This window comes from Sorex fumeus, unplaced genomic scaffold (assembly GCF_029834395.1).
Source record: "Sorex fumeus unplaced genomic scaffold, SorFum_2.1 ptg000171l, whole genome shotgun sequence".
In the NCBI taxonomy this organism is placed as follows: domain Eukaryota; kingdom Metazoa; phylum Chordata; class Mammalia; order Eulipotyphla; family Soricidae; genus Sorex; species Sorex fumeus.
In genome coordinates, this window is record NW_026606228.1 from 7,911,275 (window position 1) to 7,935,285 (window position 24,011).

A 24,011-nucleotide genomic window follows, 5' to 3' on the forward strand; every position below is an offset into this window, starting at 1 on the left:
GAAATTATCTGCTGTGCAGGGGATCAAAACAAGTTGGCCCCAAGGAAGGAAAGCATCTAATCTGCTGTACTATTGCTCCAGCCACATAAGTCCAGCTTCAAAAGTCTGTTGGATCTTACCCAATCAGATCAAGCCGCACCAGATGAAGCTATCTTTTATCTTCCGAGTTGTTTTCTTGCTAGAATCTGACAGAAAAATATATCGGGAAAATAGTATGTCCCAGACAAGGAAGAGTAGGAAAATGCAAGTCAAAACCACAAGAGAACTATCACTTGGTATCTGTCAGGGAGGTATCTAGAAAATACCAAACACTTAATCACTTGATATCTGTCAGCAAAATACCAAATATCAAATGCTGAGACACAGTACCGGGATGCCACGGATCAAACCGATGGGCTGCATGCAAGGCAAGCAAGCATGTAGGAAATCTTTCCCACTGAAATCGCATCTAATTCAACAAGATCGAAGTTACTGTGAAGATAAACCTTTCAAATGTAAAGCAGGTAGCAAAACTTTTGCACCAAAGTAATGCAGAATTCAGCAATATCAAATTCACGCATTATGAAATTCTAGGGGTGTAAAGTATGTAGGAAATCTTTCCCACTAGAATCATATCTAATTCAACAATATGGAAATCACTCTGACGAAAAAACTTATCAATGTAAAGCAGGTACTAAAAATTTCTCACGAAAGTCATGTAGAATTCAACAATATCAAATTCATACATTAAGAAATCTGAGGGGTGTAAAGCATGTAGGTTATCTTTCCCACTGAAACTATATCTAACTCAACCATATAAAATTCAAACAGGTGAGAAACCTTTCTCACGAAAGTCACATCTAAGTCAACAATACTAAATTTTTACAGGTAAGAAACCCCATGAACTTTAAAGAAGGATGTAGGAAAGAGTACTAAAAAAATCTCATCCATTTCAATTAAAAAATAAAAAAGAGGGAAATTTTGGAATCCCCCAGCACTATTGGCAGGCTTCCAAACATGTACCGATCTTCCTGTTCTTCTTTCCACTGTCCTTTGGTGGTACCTTGTTAGCTTACACCCCAAATAGGTGAGAGTCACTGATGAACCCCTTTTTTCCCTGATTCTCTTCACTTAGCAGAACTCCATCCAATCTCATACAAGTTACAGCATTTTCTCTCTGGATTTGGACCAATCCCAACCCGGTCCAGCCCACACATTGCTCAGGGCTTACCCTTGGCTATGCACTCAGGCAACTATATGGATGCCTTGGAACAAACCCGGTCGACCACATACAGGGGAAGAGTCTTACCTGATGCACAATCGCTCCAGCCCTAGAAATACTCCTGTATAAATGAGTAATCTCAAAATTCTAGTGGGTCTTACCCAATCAGATCAAGCCTCTCCAGAAGAAGCTAACTTCTTCACATCCGAGTTGTTATCTTGCTAGAATCTGAGACACATATATCAGGAAAATAGTATATTCCAGGCAAGTGAAAGATCAGGAAAATGCAAGTCAACTTATCACTTGGTATCTGCCTGCAAGGGTATTAACAAAATACCAAACACTTATCACCTGGTATCTCTCAGCAAAATACCAAACATCAAATGCTGAGACAGAGTACTGGGATGCCAGGCATCAAACAGATGGACGGCATGCATGGCAAGCAATCATGTAGGAAATCTTTCCCACTGAAATCCTATCTAGTACAACAAGATCGAAGTCACTCTGAAGATAAACCTTTCAAGTGTAAAGCAGGTAGCAAAGCTTTCACAGGAAAGTCATGCAGAATTCAGCAATATCAAATTCATGCAGTACGAAATTCTAGGGGTATAAATCACGTAGGAAATCCCTCCCACTAGAATATCTAATTCAACAATATGGAAGTTACTCTGACGAAAAACCTTATGAATGTAAAGTAGGTACTAAAACTTTCTCACAAAAGGCATGTAGAATTCAACAATGTCAAATTCATACAGTAAGAAATCCGAGGGGTCTAAAGTATGTAGGAAATCTTTCCCACTGAAATCATATCTAACTCAACAATATCAAATTCGGACAGGTGAGAAACCTTTCTCATGAAAGTCACATGTAAGTCATCAACACTAAATGGGTACAGGTAAGAAACCCCATGAATTTTCTAGTAGGTGGTAGGAAAATGCTCTCACAAAAATCCTATCTAATTCAATTATACAACAACAAAAAAAGAGGGAGATGTTGGAATCCCCCAGACTTTTAGGCAGTTTTCCAACCATGAACCAATCCTCCTGGTCTTCTTTCTACTGTCCTTGTGTCATACCTTCTTTCCTTAAAACTCGCATAGGTGAGATTGCCCGATGAACCCTTTTTTCTTTGTGATTTTCTTCAATTACCAGAACTCCATCCAATCCCATGAAAGTTAAAGCATGTTCTCTTATGGATTTGGACCAATCCCACCCCAGTCCAGCCCGCACTGTGCTCAGGGCTTACTCTTGGCTCTGCACTCAGGCAACTATACGGATGCCTTGGGCCAAACCCGGTCGACCATAGACAGGGGAAGCATCATACTTCATGCACAATTGCTCCAGCCCTAGAAATACCCTTGTATAAGTGAGTAACCTCAAAATTCTGGTGGTTCTTACCCAATCAGATCAAGCCTCTTCAGAAGAAGCTGACATCTTAACTTCCGAGTTGTTCTCTTGCAGAATATGACCGACAAATATATCGGGAAAATAGTATATCCCAGGCAAGTGAAAGTTCAGGAAAATGCAAGTCAAAACTTCAAGAGGCTTATCACCTGGTATCTGCCTGCAAGGGTATTAACAAAATACCAAACACTTATCACTTGGTATCTATCAGCAAAATATCAAATCAAACATCAAATGTTGAGACAGAGTACTGGGATGCCAGGGATCAAACCGATCGGCTGCATGCAAGGCAAGTAAGCATGTAGGAAATCTTTCCCACTGAAATGACATCTAATTCAACAAGATCGATGTCACTCTGAAGATAAACCTTCCAAATTTAAATCAGGTAGCAAAACACTCTCACGAAAGTCATGCAGAATTCAGCAATATCAAATTCATACAGTATGAAATCCAAAGGGTGTAAAGCATGTAGGAAATCCTTCCCACTAGTATCATATCTAATTGAACAATATGGAAGTCACTCTGAAGAATAACCTTATCAATGTAAAGCATGTAGTAAAACTTTCTCACGAAAATCCGTACAGGTGAGAAAACTTTCTCACTAAAATAACATCTAAGTCAACAATAACAAATTCACACAGGTAACCGTCTACATTAATTTTCAAGGAAAGGTACGAAAATGTTCTCACAAAAATATATCTATTTTATTTATTTATTTATTTATTTATTTATTGAATCACCGTGGGAAAGGTTACAAAGCTTTCAGGTTTAGGTCTCAGTCATGCAAATATCAAACACATTTCCCTTTACCAATACTTATTTTTTACCATGAAGAACCCCAATAAAACCCCACCCCCCACCCCTCCCAGTCCCTGTGGGGCAGATGAATTCTAGTTAACACTCTATCTGCTTTGATTAGATTCATTGTTTCAATAAAAGATTCACCACTATTATTTAGAGTTTACCACCCCCCCCCCAATCAGACATGTTGAAAAAGCATTGTAAAGTGATTTGCTTTCTACAGCTGGGTTCAAGAATTAAATGTTGGTTTTGGATTTCTGCTATTTTACTTATTGACCCTGGAAGTATTTCTACTGAAAATCAGATAGTTAAGAAATTGGTTTCTGTGCTCTGGAGTCGTGGCCGTGCTGGAGAGCCGCTATTGGGGGGCAACTGGTGGCCTCGGTAGGGCGTGAAGGGCGGACCGAAACGCCCCCCTTCCCATGAGGTTTTAGTCGCCCCCACTCCCCCGGCTCATACCTGCTGTCCACAAGGCTCCCATGCGGCCACCATCTTTCTTTCCAGAGAGGAGAGGGCGACTGGGGCAACACCCTTTCCCCTCCGGACAGACATGATGGCCTGGATTAACGCATAGTCCGTTCACTTTTCTGCTCCAAGCTGCTGGGTTATGCATTAAGTCCTTGTGTTTCTGGGGCTGTGGCCGTGCTCCAAACTTAACTATGATTTTCAGAGAGAAATGTTGGGTGGTTTACTTCCCATGGATCACTTTGTATATAGAGAGACGTAGGCACGGCCGCATAAGCGGCCGCGCGGTTTTGAGGAAAAGTCCTAGTTCCCGCATACTCGAGCTGTGCTTGTAGAGGCTTCTGGTCACCGGGGTTCCATCTGGGGGAGGCGGGATGCAGTACCTACCCCATCTGGGACTTCCCGATGATCTCAGCTCTTTTTGGAACCTGTTTTTTTTTTTTCCCCCTTCGGGATCTGTGGATCCCGCCCTCCATGTTGTCCTTCTCTTTGGCTGAATGCTATAAAGATGGCGCTAGGGGGCGGGCTGTGGGCATGACTTCCGGAATCTGAGGTTACCTGGGAGTTGTAGTCCTGGCAGATTTGAGGAAAAGTCCTAGTTCCCGCATACTCAAGCTGTGCTTGTAGAGGCTTCTGGTCACCGGGGTTCCATCTGGGGGAGGTGGGATGCGGTACCTACCCCATCTGGGACTTCCCGATGATCTCGGCTCTTTTTGGAACCTGTTTTTTTTTTTCCTTCGGGATCTGTGGATCCCGCCCTCCATGTAGTCCTTCTCTTTGGCTGAATGCTGTAAAGATGGTGCTGGGGGGCGGGCTGTGGGCGTGACTTCCGGAATCTGAGGTTACCTGGGAGTTGTAGTCCCGGCAGATTTGAGGAAAAGTCCTAGTTCCCGCATACTCGAGCTGTGCTTGTAGAGGCTTCTGGTCACCGGGGTTCCATCTGGGGGAGGCGGGATGCGGTACCTACCCCATCTGGGACTTCCCGATGATCTCGGCTCTTTTTGGAACCTGTTTTTTTTTTCCTTCGGGATCTGTGGATCCCGCCCTCCATGTTGTCCTTCTCTTTGGCTGAATGCTGTAAAGAACAAAAATATATCTAATTCAATTAAAAAACCCAAAGAGGGAGACATTGGGAATCCCCCAGCCATTCAGGCAGGCTTCCAACCATGGAAAAATCCTCCTGGACTTATTTCCACTGTCCTTGGGTGGCACCTTGTTTCCTTAAACCTCACATAGCTGAGACTTCCTGATGAACCTTTTGTTCTTTCTGATTCTCTTCATTTACCAGGACTCCATCCAATCCCATGCAAGTTACAGCATTTTCTCTTCTGGATTTGGGATCAATCCCAGCCTGGTCCAGCACACAATCTGCTCAGGGCTTACTCTTGGATCTGAACTCAGGCAACTATACAGATGCCAGAGATCAAACCCGGTTGACAGCAAACAAGGGAAGCATCATATCTGATGCACAATCACCCCAGCCCCAGAAATACTTAAGTATAAGTGAGTAACCTCAAAATTCTAGTGCATCTTACCAAACAGATCAAGCCTCTGCAGAAGAAGCTAACTTCTTGACAGCCGAGTTCTTTTCTTGCTAGAATCTGACAGACACATATATCGAGAAAATAGTATATTCCAGGCAAGTCAAAGATCAGGGTAATGCAAGTCCAAACCTCAAGAGGATTATCAATTGGTATCTGCCAGCAAGGGTATTAACAAAATACCAAACACTTATCACTTGGTATCTGTCAGCAAAATATCAAACATCAAATGCTGAGGCAAGACTGGGATGCAAGGGATCAAACCGCTGGGCTGCATGCAGAGCAATCAAGCATGTAGGAAATCTCTCCCACTGAAATCGCATCTAATTCAACAATATAGAAGACACTCTGGGAAGCCTAGTGGGGAAAGCGCCAGTCCATCTCCGAGGGACCGGACCACCAGTCCCTCGGCTCCTCCCCACCAGGTGGGTCGGCGGCGTCCAGCTGGGAAGTGCTCCTGCCCCCCCAGCCGCGCCTCAGATTCCCGCCTGAAGCCCAGTGGGGAAAGCGCCAGTCCATCTCTGAGGGACTGGACCACCAGTCCCTCGGCTCCTCCCCTCCAGGTGGGTCAGCGGCGTCCAGCCGGGAAGTGCTCCTGCCCCCCCAGCCGCGCCTCAGATTCCCGCCTGAAGCCCAGTGGGGAAAGCGCCCTTCCATCTCCGAGGGACCGGACCACCAGTCCCTCGACTCCTCCCCTCCAGGTGGGTCGGCGGCGTCCAGCCGGGAAGTGCTCCTGCCCCCCCCAGCCGTGCCTCAGATTCCCACCTGAAGCCCAGTGGGGAGACTGTAGACCACCCTTCCTCCATTCCAGGATCCTGGGTGGGTGTAGCCTGGGACAGGCTCGGGTCGTGGCCACCAGGAAAGGGGCGTGGCCTCTTAAAGTGGGCGTGGTCTTCTCCTTGGCGGGCGGCCGCTAACGTGGCCGCAGTTAGATCACTCACATCAAGCACTCAGGACTCCCATCCCCAACTTGCTTCCTAATACCAACCAAACATTTCCCACCTCTTCTACTGCAATACAACAACAACCCACTCGCCTACTCAAGTTCCAACAAAGACCTGTTTGAAAACAGCTGTATAAGTTCATTTCCAAATAGCACCTCCTCCAAAGGTTTCACTCAATGTCTGTTATAAAACAAAGAGTAACACCTGACTGAGAAGAACGTCAAACTCAGAAACGTAGAAGGGTGCCTACCATGGACAAAAACTTATCCATAATCCCTTCCCACTATAAGAGAGAATAGTATAATCTGTGCTGGACGAACCGAGGCCCATTGTTTGGCAACAAAATTGAACGGCTCCTGGCAGTCTCTCCTCATTCAACCAGGACGGGAACTAGGCAACATCAGATTCCGTGGCAACAAAGCTGAAGGGATCAGGGAACTCTCTCCTCACTCAACCAGAATAGTAACAGTGAACGTGAAGGACTAAAGCACACTGGTCACAATGGTAAAGCAACGCAAAAGCCCACCAAACTTTCTTATTGAAGAGGCAAGCCCAGAAGACACCAACAGTACTGTAGTATCAGACAACCTCTCTGACAAGGAATTCAGAAGGGAGCTAGTTAGGATGCTTAGGGAACTAAAAGAAACAATGGAAACCAATGCCAATAAAAGACAAGAGGATTTGAAGGCAGAAATGAGAAAAATGCAATCGGAAATGTCTGACCTGAAAACCCTGGTAGGCGAATTGAAAACCTCAGTCGAAGGTCTCAGAAGCAGGGTAACAGCTGCTGAGAACAGAATCAGTGAGCTTGAAGATGAAGTTCAGAGACTCGCCAGAAAAGAGCAGAAAATGGAAAAGAGACTCACAGTTCGGGAACAGATGGCAAGAGAAGATCGTGATGAAGCCAAGAGGGGTAACATAAGAATTATTGGAGTCCCAGAGGGACAGGAAGAAAACCCTGATGAAGAAGAAACTGTCAAAGACATCATTGCTACAACATTTCCAGAGTTGAAGAAAACTTGTGACCACATTCAGGAGGCCCGGAGGGTACCAGCTAGAAGAAATCCGAACAAAAATACCCCAAGACACATCCTGATCAAAATGACCAAAACTTTAGACAGAGACAAAATTCTGAAAGCAGCAAGATCGAAAAAAGAAATCTCTTACAAAGGAGCATCCTTAAAATTCACAGCTGATTTTTCTGATGAAACCCTCAGGGCCCGAAAACAGTGGTGGGACATAGTGAGAAAACTCAATGAAATAAATGCCTCTCCAAAAATACTTTACCCGGCAAGACTCTCATTCATAATAGAAGGAACAACACACAGTTTCACAGACAAACAACAGCTCAGGAACTTCATAGACTCAAGACCATGGTTACAAGTACAACTAAATGGGCTACTTTAAGACAGGACAGGCCCCTCAAATACACCTAATTTCAACAGAACAATGGGACAAAATCCCATAACAGTAATCTCTCTCAATGTCAATGGGCTAAACGCACCAATTAAAAGACACAGAGTGGCTGGATGGATTAGAAAATTGAACCCAACATTCTGCTGCCTGCAAGAAACACACCTTAATAGTCAAAGCAAACACAGACTCAGAGTCAAAGGCTGGAAAACAATCCTACAGGCAAACAACTCCCATAAAAAAGCTGAGGTAGCCACCTTAATATCAGACCACATCGATTTCAGAGTGAAGAAGGTCATAAGAGACAGTGAAAGCCATTTCTTAGTGATCAAAGGATCTGTACAACAGGAAGAACTTACAATAATAAATGTATATGCACCTAATGAGAGACCAGCAAAGTACTTAAAACAACTACTCATAGATTTGGAAAAAGACATCAATAGCAACACAATACTAGTGGGAGACTTCAACACCGCTTTGTCACCTCTGGATAGATCAACCAGACTCAAATTTAGCAAGGACATACTTAATCTGAGGGAAACAATGGAAGAAAGGGACTTAGTAGATATATACAGGACACTTCATCCTCAAAAGGCTGAATACACATTCTTCTCAAGCGTACATGGAACATTCTCCAAGATAGACCACATGCTGAGCAACAAAACATATCTCCATAAAATTAAGAAGATAGAGATCGTATCAATAATCTTCTCAGACCACAATGCGCTTAAATTAGAAGTAAATCACACACAAAAACAGAAAACTAAATCAAACACCTGGAAATTGAACAGTGCGCTATTGAACAACGAGTGGCTTAGAATGGAAATCAAAGAGGAAATCAAAAGATTCCTAGAAACGAATGAAAATGAGGACACGAGTTACCAAAACTTATGGGACACAGCAAAAGCTGTCTTAAGAGGAAAGTTTATAGCTCTACAAGCATTCCTCAGAAAGGAGGAGCGAGCCCACATAAATAAACTAACCTCACAGCTTAAGAGCTTGGAGAAGGACCAACAAAAGGAGCACAACCCGAACAGGAGGAAGGAAATAATAAAACTCAGAGCAGAGATTAACGAGATGGAAACCCAAAAAACAATCCGAAAGATCAATGAAACCAAGAGCTGGTTCTTTGAGAAAATTAACAAGATCGATAAGCCTCTAGCAAAACTCACAAAGAAGGGGAGAGAGAAAACCCTAATAAACCGAATCAGAAATGAAAAGGGGGTCATCACAACAGAAACTACAGAAATTCAAAGGATCCTCAGGGAGTACTTTGAGAAGCTTTATGCCACGGAACATCAAAACCTCGAGGAAATGGATAAATTCCTAGACTCCTACAGACTCCCAAGGCTGAACCAAGAAGACCTGGAATACCTGAACAGACCTATCACCATCAAGGAAATTGAAATGGTAATAAAAAGTCTCCCCAAGCACAAAAGCCCTGGCCCGGATGGATTCACTAGTGAATTCTTCCAAATCTTTAAAGAAGACTTACTCCCAATCCTCTTTAAGCTTTTCCATGAAATTGAAATATCAAAAACACTTCCGAATAGTTTCTATGAAGCAAATATCACACTGATATCAAAAGCAGACAGAGATACCACAAAGAAAGAGAATTACAGGCCGATATCCCTGATGAACACAGATGCAAAGATCCTCAACAAACTACTAGCAAATAGAATCCAACTACTCATCAAAAAGATCATACACCATGACCAAGTAGGATTCATCCCAGGGATGCAAGGATGGTTCAACATTCGGAAATCAATCAACATAATTCACCATATCAACAAAAGAAAAGATAAAAAGCATATGATCATATCAATAGATGCAGAGAAAGCATTTGACAAGGTCCAGCACCCCTTTATGATGAAAACCTAGCCAAAATGGGTATAGAGGGGACTTTCCTCAACATAGTTAAAGCCATCTACTACAAGCCTACAGCAAGCATCATCCTCAATGGGGAAAAACTGAGAGTCTTCCCTCTAAGATCAGGGACGAGTCAAGGATGCCCACTCTCTCCACTGCTGTTCAATATAGTACTGGAAGTACTTGCAATAGCGATTAGGCAAGAAAAAGATATTAAGGGCATTCAGGTAGGAAAGGAAGAAATCAAGCTCTCACTATTCGCAGATGATATGTTACTATACTTAGAGAACCCAATAACCTCCACCAAAAAACTCCTCGAAACAATAGACTCGTATAGTAAAGTTGCAGGCTATAAAATCCATACCCAAAAGTCCATGGCTTTCCTATACGCAAACAGTGAGAGAGAAGAAAGCAACATGAAAAAAACAATCCCGTTCACAATTGTGCCCCAGAAAATCAAGTACCTAGGAATCAGCTTAACTAAGGAAGTAAAGGACCTGTACAAAGAAAACTACAAAACGCTACTTCAGGAAATAAAAGAGGACATAAGGAAATGGAAAGATATCCCCTGCTCATCGGTCAGGAGACTTAACATTGTCAAAATGGCAATACTACCGAAAGCATTGTATAAATTCAATGCAATCCCTATAAGGATACCCATGACATTCTTCAAAGAAATGGAGCAAACACTCCTGAAATTTATATGGAACAATAAGCCCCCACGAATAGCTAAAGCAATTCTTGGGAAAAAGAAAATGGGAGGAATCAACCTCCCTAACTTCAAACTCTACTACAAAGCAGTAATAATTAAAACAGCGTGGTACTGGAACAAAAGCAGAACTGCAGACCAATGGAACAGGGTTGAATACACTGACATCTCCCCTCAATCATATGATCATCTAATCTTTGATAAAGGTGCAAGAAATGTGAAGTGGAGTAAGGAAAGCCTCTTTAACAAATTGTGCTGGCATCACTGGACGGCTACATGCAAAAAAATGGGCTCAGAACTCTGCCTAACACCATGTACAAAAATAAGATCAAAATGGATTAAAGACCTCAACATCAGACCAGAAACCATAAGGTACATTGAAGACAAAGTTGGCAAAACCCTCCATGACATTGAGGCTAATGGTACTTTCAAAGATGCCACGCCACTGGCCGAGCAAGTAAAAACAGAGATAGATAAATGGGACTATCTTAAACTAAGAAGCTTCTGCACCTCCAAAGAAACAGTGACCAAAATACAAAGACAGTCTACAGAATGGGAAAGGATATTCACTGAATACACATCTGACAAGGGGTTGATAACAAGGATATACAAAATACTGGTGGAATTCCACAAGAAGAAAACATCCAACCCCATCAAAATATGGGGCAATGAAATGAACAGAAACTTTCTCAAAGAAGAAATCCGAATGGCAAAAAAGCACATGAGAAAATGCTCTACATCATTAATCATCAGGGAGATGCAGATCAAAACCACAATGAGATACCATCTCACACCTCAGAGACTGGCCCACATTCAAAAGAACAAAAGCAACCGATGCTGGCGCAGATGTGGCGAGAAAGGGACACTCCTTCACTGTTGGTGGGAATGTCGACTAGTTCAGCCCTTTTGGAAAACAGTATGGACGTTTCTCAAAAAATTAGAAATTGAGCTCCCATTCGACCCAGCGATACCACTCCTGGGAATATACCCCAGAGAGGCAAAAATGTGTAGTTGAAGTGACATCTGCACTTGTTTGTTCATTGCAGCACTGTTTACAATAGCCAGAAACTGGAAGAAACCTGAGTGCCCAAGAACAGATGACTGATTAAAGAAACTCTGGTACATCTACACAATGGAGTACTACGTAGCTCTTAGAAAAGATGAAGTCATGAAATTTACATACAAGTGGTACAATATGGAAAGTATCATGCTAAGCGAAATGAGTCAGAAAGAGAGGGATAGACATAGAAAAATTGCATTCATCTGGGGGATATAAAGTAACAAAATATGAGATCAATACCTAAGAATAGCTGAGATCAACACCAGGAGGATTACTCCATAACTTACAGGCCAGCCGGATATTCTAGGGGAAAGGGCAGTTCAGATAGAGAAGGGAACACCAAATGAAAGGTGTTTGGAGGATCCTCCCAGGAGGGGAAATGCATGTTGAAAGTAGACTATGGACTGAGCATGATTGCCACTCAATGCCTCTTTTGCAGACCACGACACCCAAAAGGAGAGAGAGAACAAGGGGGAATGCCCTGCCACAGAGGCAGTGTGGGAGGGGGGGTGGGGGGAAATGGGCACTGGTGGAGGGATGGGTATTTGATTATTGTATGACCGAAACTCAGGCACAAAGATTTGTAAATCTACAACTGTACCTCATGGTGCTTCACTAATAAAAAAAAAAAAAAGAAAAGAAGACACTCTGAAGATAAACATTTCAAATGTGAAACAGGGAGCAAAACATTTTCACAAAAGTCATGCATAATTCAGCAATATCAAATTCATACAGTACGAAATCTTAGGGGTGTAAAGCATGTCAGAAATCATTCCCACTAGAATCATAAGGAGACCAACAATATGGAAGTCACTATGATGAAAAATCTTATTAATGTAAAACAGGCAGAAAAACTTTCTCATGACAGTCCTGTAGAATTCAACAATATCAAATTTGTACAGGAAGAAATCCGAAGGGTGTAAAGCATGTAGGAAATCGTTCCCACTGAAATTGTATCTAATTCAACAATATCAAAGTCGGACAGGAGAGAAACCGTTCTCACTAAAGTAACAACTAAGTCAACAATATTAAATTCATACAGCTAACATTCCCCATTAATTTTCTCCTTTTTTTTTGCTTTTTGGGTCACACCCAGCGATGCTCAGGGGTTTCTCCTGGCTCATGCACTCAGGAATCACTCCTGGTGGTGCTCGGGGGACCATATGGGATGCTGGGGAATCAAAACTGTATCGGCCATCTTGGCTGCGTGCAAGGAAAACACCGTACCCGCTGTGCTATCGCCCCCATTAATTTTCACGGAGGAGGTACGAAAATGTTCTCACAAAAATATATCTAATTCAATTAAAAAACCCAAAGAGAAAGACGTTGGGAATCCCGCAGCCCTTGAGGCAGGCTTCCAACCATGGAATAATCCTCATGGTCTTCTTTCCACTGTCCTTGGGTGGTACCTTGTTTCCTTACACGTCACATATGTAAGACTGCCCGATGGACCCTTTGTTCTTTTTGATTCTTTTCACTTACCAGAACTCCATCCAATCCCATGAAAGTTACAGCATTTTCTCTTCTGGATTTGGATCACTCCCAGCCCAGTCCAGCCCACACTACGCTCAGGGCTTACACTTGGCTGTGCACTCAGGCCACTATACGGATGACAGGGAGCAAACCCGGTTGAACACATACAACGAAAGCATCTTACCTGCTGCACAATCGCTCTACCCATAGAAATACTCTTGTATATGTGAGTAACCTAAAAATTCTGGTGGGTCTTACCCAAAGAAATTAAGCCTCTGCAGAAGAAGCTAACTTCTTGACTTCTGAGTAGTTTTCTAGCTAGAATCTGATAGACACATATATTGGGAAAATGGTAAATCCCAGGTAAGGAATCTATCAGGAAAATAGAGACCAAAACCACAGGTAGCATATATCACTTGACGTCTGTTACCAGGGCTATTACCAAGAATATTGAAGTGCCAAGGATCTAATTGGCGGGCTGAATTCAAGGCAAGTAAACATCTTAAACTTTAATACGATGACCGCAAACATAGTAGTATTTAAATATAGATTACTTACCTTAATATGTATAAGTTACTACCTCAATTATCTGTTGGGTCTTACCAAATAGATCAAGTCTTTCCAGATGAAACTTACTCCCTGTCTTTAAGAGTTGTTTACTTTCTAGAATCTGGCAGACACATATGGAAAAGTTGTATATCCCAGCCAAGGAAGATTTAATTTACAATTTTCTATACCAGGAAAAGGCAAATAAAATCAACAATGAGTTTATCTGTAATCAACTCTATTAACAAATAACAGCAAATGGTGAAAGAGACTGATTCCTGAGAGATGACTCAGAATGCTCTAGGAGGGCATACTTTGAGGACGGGCCAGTGTCAATCTCTGAAACCATATCGACTTGGCTCACATATATAAGGTTCCTTCTGCCCACATATAATCATTCTGAATGATATTATATGTTGACCCCCAGTCTCACTAAAATCATACCTAATTCAACACTATCATATTCATACAGGATAGAAACCCTATGAAGGAATGTAGGAAATCTTTCTTACTAAAATCATATTGAATTCAGCAATATAGAATTCATAGAGGTGAGAAACCCTATGAATTGTAAAAAACGTAGTAGGACTTTCTCAACCAAATCCTATCTCACTCAAAACGAAGAATTCATGCAGGAGAGAAATCTTTTGAAGGAAAAATTTCTTCTGCCTAAAAGTTCTCCTGAGTCACTGCAAATCTCATACAGGAAATAAACCTTATGAATGTAAAGAATAGATGAAAACTTTTTACAAGAAATCATACCTTCAGTGCTGGAGCCATACTACAACGGGTGGGGCCTTTGCCTTGCACGCAGCTGACCCAGGATTGATTCCCAGTATCCCATATGGTTCCCTGAGCACCGCCAGGGAAAGACGGGAAAGCTACCTTGGAAAGACGGGGAGCACTAGGTCTCCCTCTGGGGGAGCAAGCCACTCTCTACCCCCTACAACTGTGTCTGTTGCTGAAGAACTCTGATTCAGTGGTCAGACTCCTGCATTCTCCTATCATGAATGCAGGGATTGGGGTGAGTCCCTAGGCGGGCACATTACAAACCACTGGATATTCGAAGGCTAAGGTTAAAAATTTAAAAAAACCAATAGGAGATGCTGAATAATGAGAATTTCATCTAAAATCACACCAATCCTGGCATCTTGTTCATGGCAAAAGTAGGAACTAATACAAAAGACTCACAGTTCTTCCCCTGCACCATCAAACTGATGGGTTGGAATGCAAGCACGATGATTTTGGCATAGTGAAAGGGACATGAATATCGTGGATGCCAGGGAGCATTTTGCATCCAGGAATGGCAAGACCAACCAAAATATGATTTCAGACTGTGGACAATATTAATGGCTTATGATTTCTCTTAAAACTACCAGAACAGGGGCTGGAGAGATAGCACAGCGGGTACGGCGTTTGCCTTACACGTGGCCGAACCGGGTTCAAGTCCCAGCATCCCATATGGTCCCCTGAACACCGCCAGAAGTAACTCCTGAGTGCAGAGCCAGGAGTATCCCCTGTGCATCACCAGGTGTGACCCAAAAAGCAAAAAAAAAAAACTTTCAGAACATTGGGCAATAAGACTAAATAGTGAGTAGGACATTTGCCTTTTACTTCCTGAATCCAGGTTAATTCTGCAGCATCTAATATGGCTCCACAAGTTCTGCCAGGAGGAAGTCCTGAGTTTAGAGCCAGGAATAACCAATGAGCACCGCTAGGTGTGGTCCCAAACAAAACAAAACAAAACAAAACAAAGCAAATAAACCACAAAATCATTCCTTCTGTACCTCAGGAGCCCACCATCCCTTATATACTTATGTCCTCTGATGCTTGTGCTTTCTTTGCACTTCTTTCAGTTTCATATTATTTTATATTCCCTTTCCACTTTTAGTGAGACTGCAGTTGCTCATGATTAAATAAATAAAACAATGAGCGAGTTGTCCAAAATATTACAGAAGGGGCTAGTTTGAGAATACAGAGCATAGGGAGTTTGCCTTGCATGTGGTTGACCCAAGTTCAGTCCTGGTGCTATAGCTGATCCCCAGAGCCCTTCCAGGAGTGGTCCCCGACTGCAGAGCCAGGAAATCATAACAAGGCCAGGCTCAAGCAATAACAGATGAAACACCTAGGACTAGATGTTTCTGATCCCCAGGACTAGAACCTTAGGGCCAGAGCTTCCATGCTATATTGACACTGCAATGCCTACAATCTAGAAACAACTTCAAGCCTGCCGTGTAGAATTCACTATGGATTCTACATTGGAATTCATTAGCTAAAGCCCCATGTGAAAGTCTGAGGGATGCAAAAGACATTCCTCTTTTGGAATTCAGAATAGGAAACTGCCTTTCTGGCCCAAAATGAGCCACTTGCCCTGCACGCAGCGGATTCAAGTTTGATCCCTGAGCTGAAACTCAAGTGTCAGCCCTGAGACTGGGTGACCTTCCCCATATCCCTGGCAGTCATGCCCATAAACTGCCTCTGTGGCCATCAAAGCTCACTAAAGTCCATGAGCCAGAGACTCGCCAATAAATCTTAGAAGAGAGCAACAAGCTTCAGAGATGCTGCAGACCCCAAAGTCACCCTTTAGTTAAACATTTAACTCCAGCTGTATCACCCTATTTAAAATCGTAGAATTCCTGGAGAGATATCCCATATTCTCCACCACCACTGTACCAGGAAGAGCACACCACATGGGATGGGGTGTTAAGTAGAAGACAACCAATTAAAGCACACAAGGCTTGGTCTGTAACAACGTGTTAATTACTCGTCATACAAGGGATTCAGGACTCCATTGTGAGGTACAACAAGCTTCACATACTTTCCTCTAAGGAAACTTTTTTGCATCACTTTAGTGACTTTTTCATTAGAAACAATACATAATAATTTAGGACCTGCCTTTGGGGCCAGCTTGGGTGGTGCTGGAAAGGTGTAACAGTGGTGGGATTGGTGTTTGAACACTGAGTGTAATAAATTGTGAACTTTATAAAAAAGTTTTTAAGTCAGCACTGAGCACTGCTGGGTCTACCTCCCAACCTCCCCCAAATTTTAAAATATATTACAGAAGAACCTACGGTAATATTGGAAGTAGCAAGTAAGATTATAAAGTTTCTTCTGCATACAGAAAAGATCTGCTCTATTTTAGAGTCTTATTTGGGGACCCTTATCTCTCAAAATTGGTCAACTTCTTATGGTCACAGTCAGTTATGTAACTAACATACCATACCCACCCTCTACACTCTCTGTGGTGTGATCATTTTTAGACATTCATTCTTTGGTAATGGATGTCTTCCCATATAAATATTTGTGCAGAGACATCCTTAAGATTTAAAGGCATCAGTCTCTCTTGCTAACCACTATTAATGGTACCAAGTACTATTATTATTAGAACTCGTGTTCATTCAGCAGAGGGATCACATGGTGCAAGATGACCCTGCTCTCTAGGCAGCAGGTAGCCCACAGAGAACCTTGACACATTTCACACTGTGTAGTCAATTAAAGGACCTCAATCACCTTCAGACTGATACCACTATTTCCTAAAACTGCAAGTGAGGGCAGGACTGCAACCAATCAGAGACAAAATCTGAGCTGCTGGTCTTTTAAAAACACCTGAGCCCCTATGTACTTCTCCAAACGTGGCAGAAAGCAAATCTGATGTGCAAGGAAGGATGGTACAAAAGTAACTTAAGAACACCCCAGGAACCTCTTATTCCAATCTACCCTACACTACCAAATCCCTACTGAATCTTGGGAAACATTTCTCCGTCCACACTCTGGTTGACAGAAGTAGATCGAAAAAAATCTTCTTTGTGCATTCAGAGAATAGAAGACTCGCAGCACCTATTACCTTTAAAGTGGGATGTGGGGAAACAACCTATACATTTTATTAGGTCTATTTCCGCATGCTCTTCTATGTGCACATGCTCTGGGTCATGATCGAGAGGATGTACTCTTACAAAGGTAAAACCTGTTCAGTGTGTGGATAATCTGTTCATCTGTTCCCCTACACAATAAGGATAACAAAAACTGTACAAACTCCTCTAAATTTTTAGATTTGGGGATATGAAATCCTAAGAAATAAGGCCAAGCACAACCAATAACAGGTGAAACGCCTGGGAGTTATTCAGGTCCCCACGACTAGAACCTTAGAACCAGACTTTCCATGCTATATTGACGCTTCAATGCCTACAATCTGGAAGCACCTTCAAGCCTAACAGTGTGGACTGAACTATTGATTCTAAAATGCAATAAAGACCTACGTAAAAGTCTGAGGGATGCCAGGGACATTCCTCTTCTTCTGTAGATCAGAACAGAGAAATGCTTTTCTGGCCCCAACGTGGGCTTAAACGTGAGCCCCAGCTTTAACTTTGCCACAGCTGCACAAGAGCTTTAATGTTTGACTCCAAAAGTTAGGCATAGCATCTGGAGATTTAACCCAGTCTTTAGGTCCCAGAAAAAGACCAATGGGATATTCAAGCAAGAAGCTAGAGCCAGGTGCAGAAGGATGGCCAAGTGCTTTAAGAGCAGTAGCTGCCACAGCTTTTTTACATAGGCCAATGACTGAGTTTGGGGACAATCACAATCACAATCACAACCATCCTGTTATTCGTTGATTGCCTAGAGCAATTCCCAGTAATGTATCTTCGTCCTAGCCCTGAGATTTTTTTTTAGAAAGTGCCATATTCAAGGCTCTTTCAGAGTTAGGAGAATGAGACCCTTCATTGTTACTGGTATTTGGCATATTGGGTATGCCACGGGGAGTTTGCAAGACTCTGCCGTGTGGGCAGGTTACATTCAGTAGCCTGCCAGTTTGTCTAAAGTAGGAATGAGATGATAAGATGTCTTCTGGGAGCTGGGTTTTATAGTCTCTGAATCTTGGCCCTTGATGGGATTACACGGCACCAGGGGGCCAGTTGGTGGGTGTGACCCCCGCCTACTGGAATTTGGAGGATCTGGGTGGAGGATACTCAGCCCCAATCCGAGTAGGCTTGGAGATCTCGGCCCCCGAACCCGCGTGGCTTTGTCCCTCTGCCAGTACTTTCATGTGTGCGGAGAGTGGTCTCAGCATGGTAGTGGCTGGTTCTGGAGGTCTTCGGCTGCCGGAGCCCTGGTCGGGGTGGGGAGGAAGACTCAACCCGCTCCCCTCCAAGGGGCCCAGGCGAGGACAGCCAGGCGCGGGGGTAGGAGACTCTGCGCTGTTCTGAGTTTGGGGACAGGCATGAATAATCCACACCTCTCATCAATTAACACTATTTTTTGAAACCAAGACACAAATTTTTGCATGACAGATAGTTGGCCTTCTTCAGTGTCATGTCCTCTTTCAAAATATCACCTTAAATTCATGTAATACCTTGAACCCTGCTACTTTATTGTCTAGGCCAGGATCCTCCTCTAAAAAGCCTTATCTACAAACCTAGGAATACACATACAACAAAAGACCTGATTGCTCTAACAGTCCTTTTGAAAATCAGATCTCACTGTTTACAGATTGAAGCTGCTTTCTGGAACAGGGCACCACTAAGTCCAGATATACTGCACTCACCTCGACCAATGTAGTCAAAAGTGGTGTTCTTCCAAGAGGTTTGACAATTGGCCTAACTCACAGCACTAGATCTCGGGTAAAATCATTAAGATTAAAAATGAAACAAAAATGAGGTTCAGAGCTCAAGGGATACAATTTCCCTATCAGGATCACCAGGGAAGAAAACCCTAGTGTTCAAGTGGTGGTATAATTCTTCTGGTCAGTCCAAAGCATTCAAAAGATTTCCTGCAGAGCCCATCAAAATTCCAATTTCGCTATCCACCAGAACTTGCTGCTTCCAGGGTCATCCTGGGTCAAAGTCGCTACTTCACTCAAATTCATTGTGATGTGAAGGAGGATCTTGGTACCAAACACAGGTTTTAAAGCAGCAGAAGAGCACAGACAGCAGGTACAGGAAGGAAAGATTCTAACTTGGCATGATCATGAAATTATGCAGACTTCTATCCAAAACATAAACATATGACTCTTAAGATACAGGAGCCAGCCATGCCAGTTTTCCGAATCTTCCTCAACTCTACTTCAAGAGCTCATGGAATTTCTAGGAGATACGTATGAAAACACCTTTGGGGACGGTGCTTTTTGTGGAGGAACCTGTGAACTCCACGTGTTAAGAATGGCAGTTCCTGGCTGATGAGCAGAGGACCCTGTTCAGTGACGTGATGCTGGAAAGCTACAGGGCCTGGAATCACTGGGACATTCAGTCATCACACCTGAAGCAATCAGCAAGTTGAAGCAAAGAGTAGAGCCATGAGAAAGTAAAAATAGAACAAGGAGTAGAGCCAGGAATGATAGATAACTCAAAACAGAGTCTCTCAGGAGAGAAACACTATAAATAAAACAATGTAGCAAAACTTTCTCAAGGAAGCCAGACCTAATTCAACATGAAAGAACTCACACAGGAGAAAAACCCTATGTACATAAACAATGTAGGAAAACATTCATACTAAAATCATCTCTCATTCAACATAAGAGAACTCAAACAAGAGAGACACCTTATTCATGTATTGAATGTAGATCTTTCTTGTATATGTCATGTCTGATTGAACATAAGGAATTCACATGAGATAAACCATATGAATGCAGTGAATGCAGGAAGAAATATTTCTCCATTAAGTAATAACTGACTGAACATAACAGAATTCACATGAGAGAAACCCTGTAAATGTAGGAAAAAATTCTCAGTGAAATCAAACCTCACTAACCACGAGAGGATTTACACAGGAGACCCTATGAATGTAGGAAAACTTTCCTTTCAAATCATACCTAACTGAATTAGAACGAAATTCACAGAGAAAACCTGTGAATGGAAAGGAAACAGGAAAACTTTCTCATTATAATCGTATCTCATTAAACAATATGGAATTCATACACGTGAGAATTCCTATGAATTGTAAAGAAAGAAAATTTTTCGATAAAATTGTTCCTCACTCAACATAATTCATGCAGGAGAGAAAGCCTATGAATATCAAGAATGGATGAAACCTTTTTACAGCAAATCAGGTCTCCCTATACACAACATATTGCACAAAGAGAACAAACCCTTAGAGTATGAAATGTAGGAAAAGATGATTCATGAAATCAAACCTCACTGAACTTGAGAAGATTCACAAAGGAGAGTAACCCTGTGAATGCAAGAGAACTTTCTCAAAGGTAGGCAAGCCAGAGCCCCAGAAGTTTCTTACTCCCACACTGCTTTCTCTCTGGGTGGACCCCACTGTTTCAGGATTGAGACTTAGTCAGAAATTAACTAGCTGAAAATTCAAGTATGCAAGTTTTTGTGACTAAAATCTTGACTCGGGATGGGCTACCTCCCTTACCTCCCTGTACTTCTGGAAGCTCTGGCAGTCACACCCAGGAACCACACACCATACTATGTAGGCTCATCTATTGTTCTTGCTCCAGAGACTCAAAATCTTGAAAGAGACCAACCAGCTGCCCAAACTCCTTCTATCACCCATGCATGGCTGAGACCTCAGGTTCCAGCCCAGGGCCCGCCCAAACTGAGCCCCGGCTGCTGCTCATTCCCCAACTGCAAAATCACAGCCATGCATCTGGTCAGACTCCACTATCTCAGAACAGAGACTTACCCAGAAATTAACCTGCTGAAAGTTCAGGTGTGCAGGTCTTTGTCTCTAAAATCAACAGGCTTTCTCAGTATTGGGACGGGCTACATTCTAAATCAGTGTTTAAATAAACTTCGAAACTTAAAGGAATGATGGAACTTTAAGACCCAAGGAATTCTGAATTCAGAGCCCAGATATCAACCGTCAGAGTCAGAGACTCTGTCTGAGTCTATTACAAAGGAGTGGAATTCATGAAGTCAGGCCAAAGAAAGGCTCCTCGATAAATGCCGCTAAGATAACTATGCACCACTTAACCCAAAATGACACCACATCCTTCTTTCATACCATATACCTCAAAAACATTATCCTAGCTGAAATAAAAAATGTCACAAAAGGTTAAAGGTTATAGGATGTCACTTAGAATAGACAAACTCATAGAAATGGAAAAGAGATTGGTGAATATGGAAGAGCAAGGAAGGCATGAGGAGACATAGCTTAATGGGTACAGGGTTTTATTAAGGGCAGATTAAAATACTTTGAACTAGACAGAAGTGGTGCTTTCACAACACTTTGAATTGACCAAATGCCACTAATGTTACCACTAAAATGGTTAATTCTCCGGGCTGGAGCATTAGCATAACGGGGAGTGCATTTCCCTTGCAATCAGTCAACCTGAGTAAGATTCCCAGCATCCCACATAATTCCCTGTGCACTGCCAGGGGGAATTCCCTAGTGCAAAGCCAGGAGTAACCCCTTTGCATCCCTAGGTGTGACGCAAAAAATGGTTAATACTCAATGATTAGAAAGAGTATTCATGTAGATTGTGTGCCTTGCATGCAGCCGAACTAGGTTTGGTCCCCAGAAAAGCATATGTTCCTCCAAACCTCCCAGGAGTGATTCCTGAGTACAAAGCCAAAAGTAAGCCCTGAGCAGAGCTAGATATGGCCTAAAATACAAAACAAGAAAAGAAATTCTGTGTGATACAACAAAATCACTTCTGGAACCAAAAAAACTCCTGGGCAGTTCTCTGACATAAAAATACTTATCTAGAGACATTTACACCCCTTTTTGATTATATCAGATTCGAAATCGGTAAAACATAGGAATTCACCTAAATGCCCATCTACATATGACTAGCCAAAGAAGCAAGAGCATACTGACTCTGGAATACTATTCTGTCATTTTAAAAGATGAAATGTCATTCTGGACAAAATGGAATAGACCAAGTCTGGAAGTTAAAGACAATCATCACTATTTACTCATTTGGAGTATGCATTACTAAAGAAAGTACACCCCAAAGAAATAACAAAATTGGCTTGCTCTTTAAGCCTGTGTACTCACTTAAACTTGCATATCACTTGCTTCTGTGTTCTTTACTTGCCTTTTTCTACTCTGGAGAATCCCGTGTTCTTTCCCAAACACACATTTCTTCCTTTCTCTGTTCTCACAGATTTTCAAATTTTAATTAAAACTAAATTCCTTCACCCTTTTGTTCTTGCCTCTTAGTGGCGAGCGTTTCTCGCTTTCTTGCTCTGCGTTACCCTTTCCCTCGGTGGACTCGCCCCAGCAGCAGCAGCCAAGTTTGGGTTCTGGTTTTTGGAGTTTTGGAGTTCTGAAGACTCCCGCATGGGTTTTGGAGTTCTGAAGACTCCCGCAGGCCTCTAGGTGCTCAAATATTACCTGGCGGACAAACGTTACATTGAGGGGTACGTGTCGTCGCAGGCCAATCTGGCGGTGTTTGAGGTGGTCACAGGCCCTGCAGACTTGTATCATGCCCTTCGCTGGTGCAACCACATCAAGTCCTTCGAGAAGGAGAAGGCCAGTCTGCCAGGGGTGAAGAAAGCTCTGGGCAAATATGGCCCTGCTAATGTGGAAGACACCACGGGAAGTGGAGCTGGGGACAGTAAAGATGATGACGACATTAATCTCTTTGGATCTGATGATGATGATGAGAGCGAAGAAGCAAAGAATCTAAGAGAAGAACGCCTTGCACAGTATGAATCAAAGAAAGCCAAAAAACCTGCACTTGTTGCCAAGTCTTCCATCTTATTAGATGTGAAGCCTTGGGAAGATGAAATGAAGATGGCAAAATTAGAAGAGTGCATCAGAAGCATTCAAGCAGATTGCTTGGTTTGGGGCTCTACCAAACTAGTTCCAGTAGGATACGTAATTAGAAAACTTCAAATACAGTATGTGGTTGAAGATGATAAAGTTGGACAAAGATGTGCTGGAGGAGCAGATCACTGCTTTTGAGGACTAGGTGTAGTTCATGGATGTGACTGCTTTCAGTGAGATCTAAATCCATTATGGATCACAGCTCTTCAATAAAGGTTTGAAGGAACAAAAAAAAAACTAAATTGCTTCAGGGCCGGGACGGCAGAACAGTGAGTGGAGCATTTGCCTTGCACAGGGCCAACCTGCATTCTACCTCCAGAATCCGATGTGGTTCCCGAGTACAGCAAGGAATAATTACTGAGGGTAGAGATAGCAGCAACCCTTGAGCTTCACCGGGTCTGACCAAAAAAAAAACAATTATTTTAAGTTTTAAAAAATAATAAAACTCTCTTGCTTCACCAAAAAAAGTAAAAAGGAAAGAAAATAACAAACTTGCTAGACTGAAGGAATACAATGGTGACTCTCAGAGAGAAGGAGTAGGTAGTGGAAGGAACCAGCAGGGGTCTTTTTGGTAGTGGGAAAGCACCCAAAACGTGGTGGTGGATGTTGTGACAATTATACACATACAAAGGTCTGAAGCTAACAGCAGAACCTTCACAATATTTCAAACCAATTTTAAGGCAAATTTGAAAAACTACATTTTTGTACAAGGTGAATTTTGTTGCGTGAATTTCTCAATAAAAATATACTGCAAGGAAGATATGTGGAAATGTATCAACAACAAAATGGTTCAGGAAAAGACACATCTCAATATACACAGAAGAGACTAACAGCTTCATTACTGTATCTATATCACGCTACTTAAACTG

At 42.5% G+C, this 24,011-nt stretch overlaps 1 pseudogene; it reads left to right on the forward strand.

Moving 5' to 3' along the window:
* The first annotated feature begins 22,653 nt into the window (after window positions 1–22,653).
* On the forward strand, window positions 22,654–23,326 carry LOC130017045 (elongation factor 1-beta-like; annotated as a pseudogene).
* Window positions 23,327–24,011: the final 685 nt, after the last annotated feature.